Below are 12,165 nucleotides of genomic sequence, written 5' to 3'. Positions count from 1 at the left end.
GAGAAGAGGGGAGGGGAGGGGGGATAGTAGAGGATAGGAAAGGCAGCAGAATACAACAGACACTACTAGTATGGCAATATGTAAATCAATGGATGTGTAACTGATGTGATTCTGCAATCTGTATACGGGGTAAAAATGGGAGTTCATAACCCACTTGAATCAAAGTGTGAAATATGATATATCAAGAACTATGTAATGTTTTGAACAACCAACAATAAAAATTTTTTAAAAAAACCCACCAATAACTTTTTTTTTTTTTTTAAAGACTGAGGATTAGAAAGGCAAAAAATCTGAGCAGGCAGTATTGCCTAGTGGTAGAATGCTTGCCTACCATGCATGAAGTTCTGGGCTAGACTCCAGCACCATACACACACACACACCCCAAAAAAAAAAAAAAAGGAAGAAGGTAAAAATCAAGTTTTACAGATGTATGTAAGAAAATATAAGGATGCTGTGAATGGATAATTATGAATGCAATGCATTCCACTATTGTCATGTATGTAAGAAATAAATTTAAAAAATTTAAAAAAAAGAAAATATAAGGAAAGAGTAAAGGATGAGAAATGTACTTAAAATTAACCATGAGAGGGACTGGGATTGTGGCTCAGCGGTAGAGCGCTCGACTAGTACGGGCAGGACCCGGGTTTGATCCTCAGCACCACATCATAAAGGCATTGTGTTGTATCCATCTACACCTAAAAAAATAAATATTTTTAAAAATTAATCATGAGAAAGCCATGGCTCTAACCAATATTTCTCTAGCTACTAATAATGTAGATTATACAGACAGAGCAACCAAAAAAAACTTTAGTAAAACATATATACCACTCATATTAAGATTGTAAATCAGTGAGCATACACAAAAAGCTTAATGTGAAATATTCTAAAGGAAAATAACATTTAACTATATTGTTTTCCTTTATACTGCTTTGATTTGGTCATGGGTGAATTGTTTTAAAAAAAAAAAAAAAAAGGCCTAATGTTAAATACCAGGATATGATAGAAAAAATTCCCTACAGATTATATAGGCAGTCACAATAAGAAAAGCAACTCCAACAATCTGCATTAACATAAGTCACATTCTATGAAAGAAAGTATTTAAAGTATTTGACTATGGAAATATTTAGAGTTTCTTCTCTTAGAAGTTTTCACAAGTCTAGGAGCAAGCTACCTAAGCCAAAATCAGAAGGAAAAAAAAATTGGCACTTGAAATCAATAAACTGGACTTCATCAACATTCAAAACTTTTGTAGATCAAAAAATACTACCAGTAGGAGGACAAGACAAATCAAAGAATGGAAGAAAATAATTTGTAAGTGATATACCTATAATTATGATTTATGTAAGGGTCTAATATTCGGAATATAAAGAACTCTTACAACTCAACATTACAAAGAAAAAATTTTGTATTGTTGGGATTCCCAAAGAAACAAAAACCAATAGGACATACAGAGACATAAATAAAAAGAAATTTATTGTAGGATTTGGCTGGTGGTGTTATGGAGGTCAAAAAGTTCAACAACCTACTAGTCTATGAATGGGGTTGGGTGTGGTCACAGATATAAACTCCTGATCTGAGTCCAAAAGACAGAACCAGGAGCACCAAAGCCTAAGCGAAGGAAAAGATAGATGTGTCAGCTTAAGCAGAAAGAGTAAATTCATCATTCCTCTGCCTTTTGGTTCTTTTTAATCCCGTAACAAATTAGATGATGCCCACCACATTGATAAGGAAGATCTTCTATACTCAGTCTACTGATTCAAATATTAATAATCTCTTCCAAAATGACCCTCACAGACACACCCAGAAATAATGTTTTACTTGCTAGATATCCCTTTGCCCAGTCAAGTTGACACATAAAATTAAACATCACATGACTCAATTTAAATAGGCAAAAGACTTAATTATATATTTCTCCACAATAGATATACAAATAGTCAATGAGCACATGAAAAAAACTCTCAACATTATTAGTCATTAAGAAAATGGCAATCAAAACCACAATGAGATATGAACTTATATACACTAGGATAGCTGTAATAAAAAATTGGAAAATAACACATATTGGTGAGGATGTGGAAAAACTATCCTCATACATTGCTAGTGGGAATGCAAACTGATTCAGTCACAGTGGAAAACAGTTGTCAATTCCTCAAATAATTAAACATAGAATTACCACACGATATGGCAATTCTACTCCTGGATGTACACAAAACAAATGAAAACAAGCCAGGCACAGTGGCACATACCTATAATCCTAGCAGTTTGGAAGGCTAAGGCAGGAGCATTGCAAGTTCAAGCCTAGACTAGGCAACTTAGCCAGACCCTGTCTCACAATGAAAACAAAAAGGACCGGGATATAGCTCAGTTGTAGAGCAACCCTGAGTTAAACCCCAGTACCACAAACAAACAAAAAAAGAATTGAAAAGAAGTGTTCAAGCAAACTAATTATGACAGAATATTTTAAAATACTCCAGGGAAAAAAATACCTCAGCCATGCACAGTGGTGCAATGCCTGTTGCTGTTCATTGAGACCCTCTCTCAAAATCAAAATAAAAGGGCTGGGGGTTGTAGCTTGATAATAGAACACACCTGGGTTAATCCCCAGCAGCAGAAAAACAAGTCTTGTAGATGAAACAAGACTAACGAAATTGCCAAAGTATGGTAGGTGATGGATACTTGGGGGCCCATTTTACTACTATTTCAATTTTTCTATAGATTTGATAATTCCAATAATGAATTTTAGAAAGAACTCCTGAATAACATTAACATTTTCATGACACTAAAAACAAAACTTATTTCTAATTATTAAGTACTTAACATTAAAAATTATTTATCCTTCAAACATTCATTTTAATTCAAAAAATGGCAAGGGTATTTATATATCATGATAGCTATTTTTATAAAAACTCTCCCAATTGTGTTTCCATAATAGATATCTTTAACTCTTCCACATAATAGATATCTTTACCTCTTCCACAGAATGCCCCTCCTGGCTTTCACTGAAACAATTTCCCTGTTGCTTATTTCAAGCTTCTCAATTAATTCTACCTCTAATTGAGCACCTTGGCAGTAAATCAATCTAATTTGTCTTTTTTGCTCTGTATGTTATTTAGAGACTGTTGTTCAATCATTTACCCATCAGATAAAGATTTACTAAATGTCTACAATGTGCCAAGCACTGAGTAAACTCCTGAATACTCAGAGATAAAAATACTGGTTTCAACCTCAGGAAGCTTATCAGAGAAGAGGCAATTCTAATATACAACAATATTTGTAAAAGGAATCTATTTGTAAAAGGTAATAAAAGCACACAAGAAGTATAACCTAAAAGCATCCAGAGTAGTCCCTTTCCTCACTGAAATTTTCTCTTCCCTTTCAACCAAAACATTATTCTCTCCTCTTTGAAAATATTGCTTAAAAGTTAGCTCTATGTTAGCTAGGTGTGTTGGCATATGTCTGAAATCCCAGCAATTTGGGAGGCTGAGGCAGGAGGATTGCAAGTTGAAGGCCAGCCTCAGCAATCTAGCAAGGAAGGCCCTAAGCAACTTAGTGAGACCCTGTCTCAAAATAAAAAATAAAAAGGGCTGGGAATGTGGCTCAGTGGTTAAGCAACCCTGGGTTCAATCCCCAGTACCAAAAAGGAAAAAAAAAAAAAAAGTAATGTCTTCCTCCCAAAAAAAGTATACTTGTTCCCAAATACCGTGAATCTTAAAGAAAATCAACCAGATCTGTGAAATTCAATAGCAAATAAGAAAGAAAGACTGCTCCACAAAAGTACAAAACACAGAAGATACTTAAATTCTGTCTTGATTGTGCCAAGCTCTGATTTTGTCTATTCACTTGCTTTATGTGTCATTTGCATTTTAATCTATTTCTTTCTTGAAATTGTGCATCTTTCAAAGACAAAGGCTTTATAATATTCACAGCGGCTTGATAGACATTCCTAGATATAACCATCTGGTTAGAAGGTGAGGATGGGCAAAGAGGGGGAACTCCTGCAGACTTCTCTTTTTAATTTGAATTCCAATTGCTGACTAGTGCCAGAGAATCAAATACAAAAGTTAAGTTTCCTTAACTTTAACTTAATGCAACCAAATGGAAAAAGCCTCTTCTAATGTATATTTAAAACTGGAATGGTATTTTGAAAAGAAAAAAAGAAAACCTCAGAAATGACAATATTATCTCCAGCAACCTCAGAGAATTGGAAGGAAAAAGCAAACTGCAAATAAGTTTTGGATGAATAATGTTCTAAGAAACCAGGCAATTCCCAAAAGAGACATTAGTTATATACAAATTCTATCTCCTAAAAGAAAATACAGATCTTGAACAACAAGAAAACAAACAAACAAAAAAGCAGAGAACTATTTGAGAACAGAAAATACAAAGGCATGGAACCAAATATGTAAGACATGAAACCTGACTGAACCTGGATCAAAAAACAAAAAAACAAAACAAAAGTTCAGGAACAAATGGAGAGACCTGAATACAGATCATTATGTTAAACATTGCTATGGTTTGAAGGTATATGTCTCTCTAAAGTCAGATGTTAGACTTTATTTTTTTTTTTTTAAGAGAGAGAGAGAATTTTTATTTATTTATTTTAGCTTTCGGAGGACACAACATCTTTGTTTGCATGTGGTGCTGAGGATCGAACCCGGGCCGTACGCATGCCAGGCAAGCGCGCTACCGCTTGAGCCACATCCCCATATGTTAGACTTTAATCCTCATGGCAACATGGTAAGAGGTAAAGCCCTTGGGAGGTGAAACCATAACCACTCAACTCTCATGGATGAGATTAATGCTCTTATAAGAGACTCCAGAGAACAACTTCCCTACTTCCATCCTTCTGCTATGTGACAACACCTAGACAAAGCCATCTACAAGGAGCAGGTCTTCACCAAACACCAATCCTGCCAGCACATTGACCTAGGATTTCCCAGCCTCAGAACTATGAGAAATAAATTCTGTTGTTTATAAAATACCCAGTCTGAAGTATTTTGTTATAGCAGCACAAATAGATTGACAAAATATTCTCAAATTAATGTTAATTTCTTATATGTGATATAAGTATTATGATTATGCAGGAAATAAGCCACAGTATCAATGGTTTTAAATATATATAACTACATATATGAAGTGAAAATGTGGCAAAACATTAATAGAGTGAATTGAGATGAAAAGCAATGTGGGTGTTCACTGTTTTATATTTTCAATTTTTCTATAGCAGTGAACATTGTTAAAACAAATTGTTGAAAGGGAGGGAAGATAAAAAGCATGAGAGGAGGACAGCTTGACTGAAGCATGAGGAGTATAAGCAGCACTAGTCTCCAAAATCATGAGAAGCAGCTGTGTGATCTTGGGCCAGTCACAAAACCTCTCTAGGTTCCAGGTGAAAAAGAGGAAGTACATGATCTCAAAGATTCTTTCCAGCTATTAGACTCCATTATTCTGTTACTACCTCTCAGCTCTAAAACTCAAAAGATAACCAAATGCAAAGTGGAAAAACTCACAGGACTAAGGATCAAATGAAGGCTTAAAAACAGTTAGCCAAATGCCTCTCACATAAAGCACAAAAAACAAATATTAACTCCCCTTTTTTGAGAAAACATCATAAAAATTCTTCTGAGAAGAAACAGAAGGTAGCTAAGATTATTGATTAATTCGAAGAAACAAGTAACACAGAGTTAGAAAGATATAATAGCTACCCAATTTCAGTTTTCATCTAAACTAAATATAAATATGCCAGTGAGCCACAAAACCAAAAAGATAATGAACCTAAGAGTTTAGACAAGATAGACACTTTCAAATAACCTTAATATGATAGACATTTAATGACAGGATGTTGGAAAATCTCCAAAATATAATTACCAGCCAGAGCTTGGGTTATCAGCCTGGGAAGATTTCATACTGGTTAAAAGAATTATCTATTTTTAAAAGACAGCTAGGGAGAGGAAACTTAATGCTCAATGAAAAGTATGGACAAGTAATTTCAGAAACATTTTAGAAAACTCTTTCCCATAGAATTGGTTATTTTACCAAAAGGGATTTAATTATAATGCTAGAAACAACATTAGTGCTGGAAATAAAGCAGCTGACAAAATTGTAATACATACTAGTTAATACTTTAATACTTTGTTTTCTCTTTTTCCCTGAAATTGAATTTTATATGACTTTTAATTAATTATGAGTTCAAGTCCATGTGACTTCAGTCTTTCTGGAAATACAGAAATACAGAAACCAGAAGGAAGAACAAGTGTTCAACAAGAAATATATATATCTTATATAATGTACACTGAGTTTGGTGCCCGGCAGTTAAAAACATAAGACCATGGAAACACAGGGCAAAGACGTACTATAGATTCTGCTAATTGTAAATACTAGTTAAAAATAATAATTATGTGTTATGGTTTAGATCTTAGGTGTCCCCAAAAGCTTTGTGTGAGACAATGTAACAAAGAGGTGAAATGACTATGTTGATAGTTAACCTAATCAGTGTGAATCCCTGATAGGGACTAATTGAGTGGTGACTAGTGGCAGGTGGGGTGTGGCTGGAAGAGGTGAGTCACTGGGGGCATTCCTTTGGAGGAGATATATATATATATAATTGCTTATTTCCAGAATTTTCTATCTAATATTTCTGGGTCATGGTTGAGGTAATTGAATGAAGCTCTCTCTCAGCTTCCTGCTGCCGTGTTCCCCACTCTTTCCTCTGCCCACTCTTCTTCCACGATGTTCTGCATCACCTCAAGTCCCAAGGAATAGAGCCAGCCTTCTATGGACTGAGACTTTTGAAACCCTGAACCCCCAAATAAACTTTTCTTCCTCTAATTGTTTTTGTCAGGTCTTTTGGTCACACTAATGAAAAGGCTGGCTAAAACACTGTGTCACAAATGAGATAAAAATCATTAATATAAATGACAAGCAAAAAAAAAAAACACACAAATGCAAAATGATAGTAATCTGCCTAGGTAGAATAATCTAACATAAAGAAAAGGACAAATCTAACATAAAATTCAGACAAGTCAAAATTGTTATTCAGTTTCAAGGATCAAAAAGAATGTATTCAATAATTCGTTAAGAACAATAAAGTAATCCTACCTTACTACTACTCATTGCTGGTCGTGTCTTAGTTAAAGTAGCAGGTCCATATTGAGGTATTAAGATTAAGAACAAGGAAGACACGAGAAAACATTCAGGGAAGCCTCACGGGAATGATCATAGGTCTAACCAAAGACAGGAGCTGCAAGAAGAAGTTACAGAAATCAGAACTATTCACTATAGAGAAAGATGTAAAAATGTATACATATCGTATAATAGGATATTACTGGAAATTAACTGGGACGATTTATCACATTCATCAAATTAAACATTAGAATACTATACTTGCCAAATTTGTCTACCCACTGCTGATTCTCTCCCCCTTCCTTCCACAACTTTCCAATGTATAATGTATTTTACCTTCTACCCCACCCTATCCCCCAGATTTGAAGAGATAATTCTTGTTTTTCTCCATTTTCACAGCATAAAACTGCAAGTTTGAAGCACACCAGAACAAACAACTATGTTTAATATTTTAAAATGTTAAAATATTGTTACAACCCAAAGAAGTAACTAAGAATGCAAGAAAATTTTTTTCAAAGGCTGAAGGTGGTTTACGGAAGATTGTCCCAGCAACGACACAATTTCCTGGTTTTATGAACTTTAGTATGCCAAAGCAGGATCCTTGAATTGACTGTTTTCCCCTCAATCCTTGAAACTGGAGGACCTTAGAGGAGTCTGAGCTCTCTCAATATACAGTTGTCCCTCAGTATACATGAGAAATTGGTTTCAAGACTCCCATGGATGTTCAAATCCTTTATATAATATGGCACAGTAATTGCATATAACCAACACACAGCATACAGATTTCTTACAATCATCTCTAGGTTGCTTATAATACTTAATACAATATAAATGCTATGTAACAGTTGTTATACTGTTTGTTTAGGGATTAATGACAAGAAAAAAAAAGACTTCGTGTTCAGTACAGATGCAATTTTTTCTTAATATTTTTTATCTATATTTGGTTGAATCAACAAATACAGAACACATGGTTATAGAAGGTCACTATATGTGGTTCACAACCCAGTTTTCTCATCTTTTGCCTCTTACCTTCCTATTTCTAATCCCAAATCCTGGTTTATGATCAGCTCTCCTCTTCTTTCAAACTCTTCTTTTTGTGTTTGCCTAGTCTGTTTCCTTTCATTTCTCCTCCTTCCTTGATTTTCATATGATATTTCATAAATACTACCAGAAAGATCACTGCTTTCCTTCTGGTCAGGAAACTGACCAAACACCTTGTATCAATCATATTCTCCAGATCTTCCACTCCTCTAATCTTTTACCAATTTCCAAAGGGTTCATTCTTTGCCTCCACACATACAAAAAAAAAAAAAAAAAAAAAATTTCTAGATTTGGCAAGGTTCCCAATGCTAGAATTGGTTGGAAATCTAATCTATATATAATTTAAAATGTTTTTGTCCTTCTTCCACTAAACTGTGTAGTGACTAAGGACAGTGATTTTTATCTTACTTTAGCCAGCGTTCTCCATAACACCTAGAACATGCTTTGCACCAAACAAGGGTTACTGAATGATTGAAATTACAAGGTGAATTATGACTTTCTATAATTTGCATATGGTGGTATAAAATAAGGCTTTGGGACAAGAGTTATTCTATTGAACTATAAAGTACGACTTAAGATGACATTTAAATATGGCAATTTTAATCGTGACTTCTCATATACTGCTTTCAATACAGTACATTATACTAAACCTGCAAGATATAATACAGTAAATGTCTTTCTCACTCATAAGATTCCTAAGGAACAAAATGTAGTGAATATGTACCTAAATTTGTGTATTATACAAGTATCTAATACCATTCCAAAGTCAGACCCCCAAATTACTGGGTCATCAGTAAATTTTAAATTTTTAAAATTTTCAGACTGTCTCAGCAGTACAGATAGTTGAGAGTTATTTAGAATTCCATATTCTGGTCTCACATGATATGGAAATGGTCATATTCAAAGGCCTAAGAACAACAGACACAACTATTCAATGGGTATTCCACATTCAACATTGAGCAGTGTCCATGTTTTGCTCAAGACAGCTAGTCAAAGCACCCACATGTTGTCTCTTATCTCCAACTCAGTTGTCTCTATCATTTTTATTTTTCAATGAAAAATAAAGTATTTTCCTTAATATTAAAATAGCTCATTGGTAGCATCTCTAAATGGAACTTCTTTTCCAAACTATTATGAATATATGAATACAAAATTATGTTCTTTGTGTTACTTCAAAGCTATTATCAGAACTCAGCAAGGATTTCCATAGACAACAATTAAAAATGTATAATGACTACCTTCTAGTCCACCTTAATTTTCCCTCATCAATTTCCCCAATAACACAGGCTCTCATCTCTAAAACACACTCAGAACCAATTATAATTCCTATTTCCTAAATGTGCTGCTTCTTCATAAAGGGGGTTGGAGTGAGGCAAGAGAAGTGGCTGAAGTACAAAATGTAAGGAAGCACTCTCAGGATCCTACAGCACCACCCTACAGATGCATTGCCCTGAAAGTAGGTAGACCTGTGTTATTTTTTTACCCCAAAAAAATGTATCTCCCTTTTTCTTTTTTTCTTTTTTTTTTTTTGGTAACAACATTTTGGTGTTCTTTTGTTAAACTATTATTCTTTATCCTCTACCCAGGTGCTCAGGATGGCACTAATCACTTGCACTTGCACATGGCATGAGTCTGAAAAATCAGCATATTCTCTCCTGCAAGTAGTAGTTCAGGAATGGGTACATGACCCAAACTGCACAAATGAGACTGAATCCCAACTTTTTTTTTTTTTCATTGCTGGGAATAGAACCCAGAGTCACACACATGCCAAGCAAGCTCTCTACCACTGAGCTACTTCTCCAGTTTGCTCCCTCCCAAATATTTTTGTAGAAATTCATCAGGAAGGAACATTCACTTTCAACAGAAGTTGCTAAGATGAAAGAACATAAGTACCTATTCGAAAATGGGCCAACCCAGAAAAAGAACCAAGTGATGAAAAGAGATAAAAATTCTGATACATTTTGCTACTAAATCTGAGTTCAAATATGAATAGACACAGTTGCTGAAATTTAGAATTAATGTTTAGAAATTATTCTTCCTAGATTTTTCATGTTCCTGCATAGTCAGGGACACCTGAACTAAAGGTAGTATAAAGATATTTCATAATAGACAAGTTTGGATACTAGAGACCATGTTTTTCTAAAAGTAGAGATCTCTTTGGAGATCTCTTTTGAGAGTTTTATCTTTATTGGAGAAATAAAGCCCTGGAGATATTCACTTATATCTTAGGATAATAAACCTAAAGAAACCTTCCTCCTCTTTCATGGGGCAACTGCTAAAAAAGTAATCACCCTCCCTCTACAGAAAATGATGGCAAATGTGCCAACAGCCTATACAGGCCTAGAGTCTCCTGATTCCAAGACTCCTCTCTGTGACGCAAATCCACTGCATGGCAAATATCTGGCTTTCATCATAGCAGCCTATCAGAGGGATGGGAACATATGCAATCAGCACTAAGGAACTGGCCACTGCTTTTGCTATATTAAACCCCAAGTCTTGAGTTGGGATTTTTCTGTTAGTATATGAAAGTAAAACTCAGGCCAGATAACTTCTTAGGTTATAAGCAAAGTAGCCTCAATCTTTTCAGAGTTCTAGACTTAATAGATGAGATAATGCATAATTTCTTTCTTATTCAGTCAACAAATTCTTGTTGAAATACTACTTAGCTATATGCCATGCAATTTCCTAGACAAAGAAGACAGACAAAAATCCCTGCCTCTGTGAAGATCATATTTTAGAAAGAAGAAACCCAATACAAAATAAATCTGTAAAATACACAGTGTTGGGTGGTGAAAAACATTATCAAGAAAGAGAAAAACAGGAAAAAGTAATGAGAAGCATGTGGGAAGTAGGAGATTTCAAATTTACATTGAGTGAAAATGTTACAAATAAAGTGATTTCCTATAAAGACCTGAGGATATAAGGAAGTGAGTTATATGGGCAGGAAGAGTAGGTACTCTAGGGAAGAGTAAGTACAAAGTAGCTATATAAGGGCAACAAGGAGGACTTTGTGCCGTGAGTGGTGGTAAGACTAGTAAACTCTGAATAAAGTTCCCGCACTAAGGAGGGAGAGCAGGACTACAAAATTGTCTCCCATTTTAAGGGCTTGAGCTTTTACTCTAAATTACATGGGGAGCCACCACAAATTTCTTAACAAAAAAGTGACAGGATCTCCTACTTTTCAAAAAGATGACAGTTACTTTTTGAGAGCAACAGTCCTAGAAGGGAGTGTTATTAGGAATTATGTAGGAGGAGAAAGATGGTTTTGAGCCAGGATGACTGAAGTAGAGATGGGGAGAACTAGTCAGATTTTTTTTTAAGCAATATGTGGAAATATGGTATGATAGAAGTGATAGAAAAAGAATCAAGAATAAATTTCAAGGTTCCAAGCTTAAGCAAAAACAGAATGGAGTTACCACTTACAGAGATGGGAAAGGCTGATTTTTTAAACCATGTTCCTATCATTTGTTTGGGGTTCCAAAAGAAGCCTGACAAATGTAAAGCTTATGTCATAAATCTGGTAATACAGTGGCAGCCATAACATATGGAACTAAATCAATGATAGAAAATGAAGAGAACTTGGTATTTTTCTATTTTAAAGTAAGAAATCAACAACCTTTAATATGTAAAACAGCTGGTAAGTTACTGATCTTATAAATCAAACTATAGGTCTACTAAGGAGGAGATTGTAAGGTACATAGTAAAAGATGTAGGGAAGCTGGTATACTAGCTACTATGTTTCAATCTTTAGCAAATTCCTTCCAGAAAGAAGTACATTAAGCCTGGATGGGGTGGTGCAGACCTGAACCCTCCATTCTGGAGCTGAGGCAGAATGATGGTAACAAGTCCAACCTCAGCAATTTAGTGAGACTCTATCTCAAAATAAGAAATATAAAGGGCCAGGGATGTAGCTCAAGCAGTAGAGCATCTCTGGGTTCAATCCCCAGTAGAGGAAGGAAGGGAGGAAGGAAGGAAGGAAGGAAGGAAGGAAGGAAGGAAGGA

General features: G+C 34.9%; 1 protein-coding gene across 12 annotated transcripts in view; it reads right to left on the bottom strand.

Moving 5' to 3' along the window:
• The window catches only part of Fer (FER tyrosine kinase), a 459,302-nt gene that overhangs the window by 400,441 nt on the left and 46,696 nt on the right, over positions 1-12,165 (bottom strand). For 10 of the 12 annotated variants that reach the window (XR_007350572.1, XR_007350573.1, XM_048811559.1 and 7 more), the window contains exon 2: positions 7,099-7,240. The exons of 1 other annotated variant lie outside the window; for it this stretch is intronic. The gene's annotated coding sequence lies outside the window, so the exon portion shown is untranslated. Of the gene's footprint in view, positions 1-7,098; positions 7,241-7,712; positions 7,724-12,165 lie in introns of all 12 variants that reach the window. One more of the 12 variants, XM_048811561.1, reaches the window with a different exon arrangement.

Source organism: Marmota marmota, unplaced genomic scaffold, assembly GCF_001458135.2.
Source record: "Marmota marmota marmota unplaced genomic scaffold, marMar, whole genome shotgun sequence".
NCBI lineage: Eukaryota > Metazoa > Chordata > Mammalia > Rodentia > Sciuridae > Marmota > Marmota marmota.
This window is presented reverse-complemented; position numbering and strand designations above follow the sequence as displayed.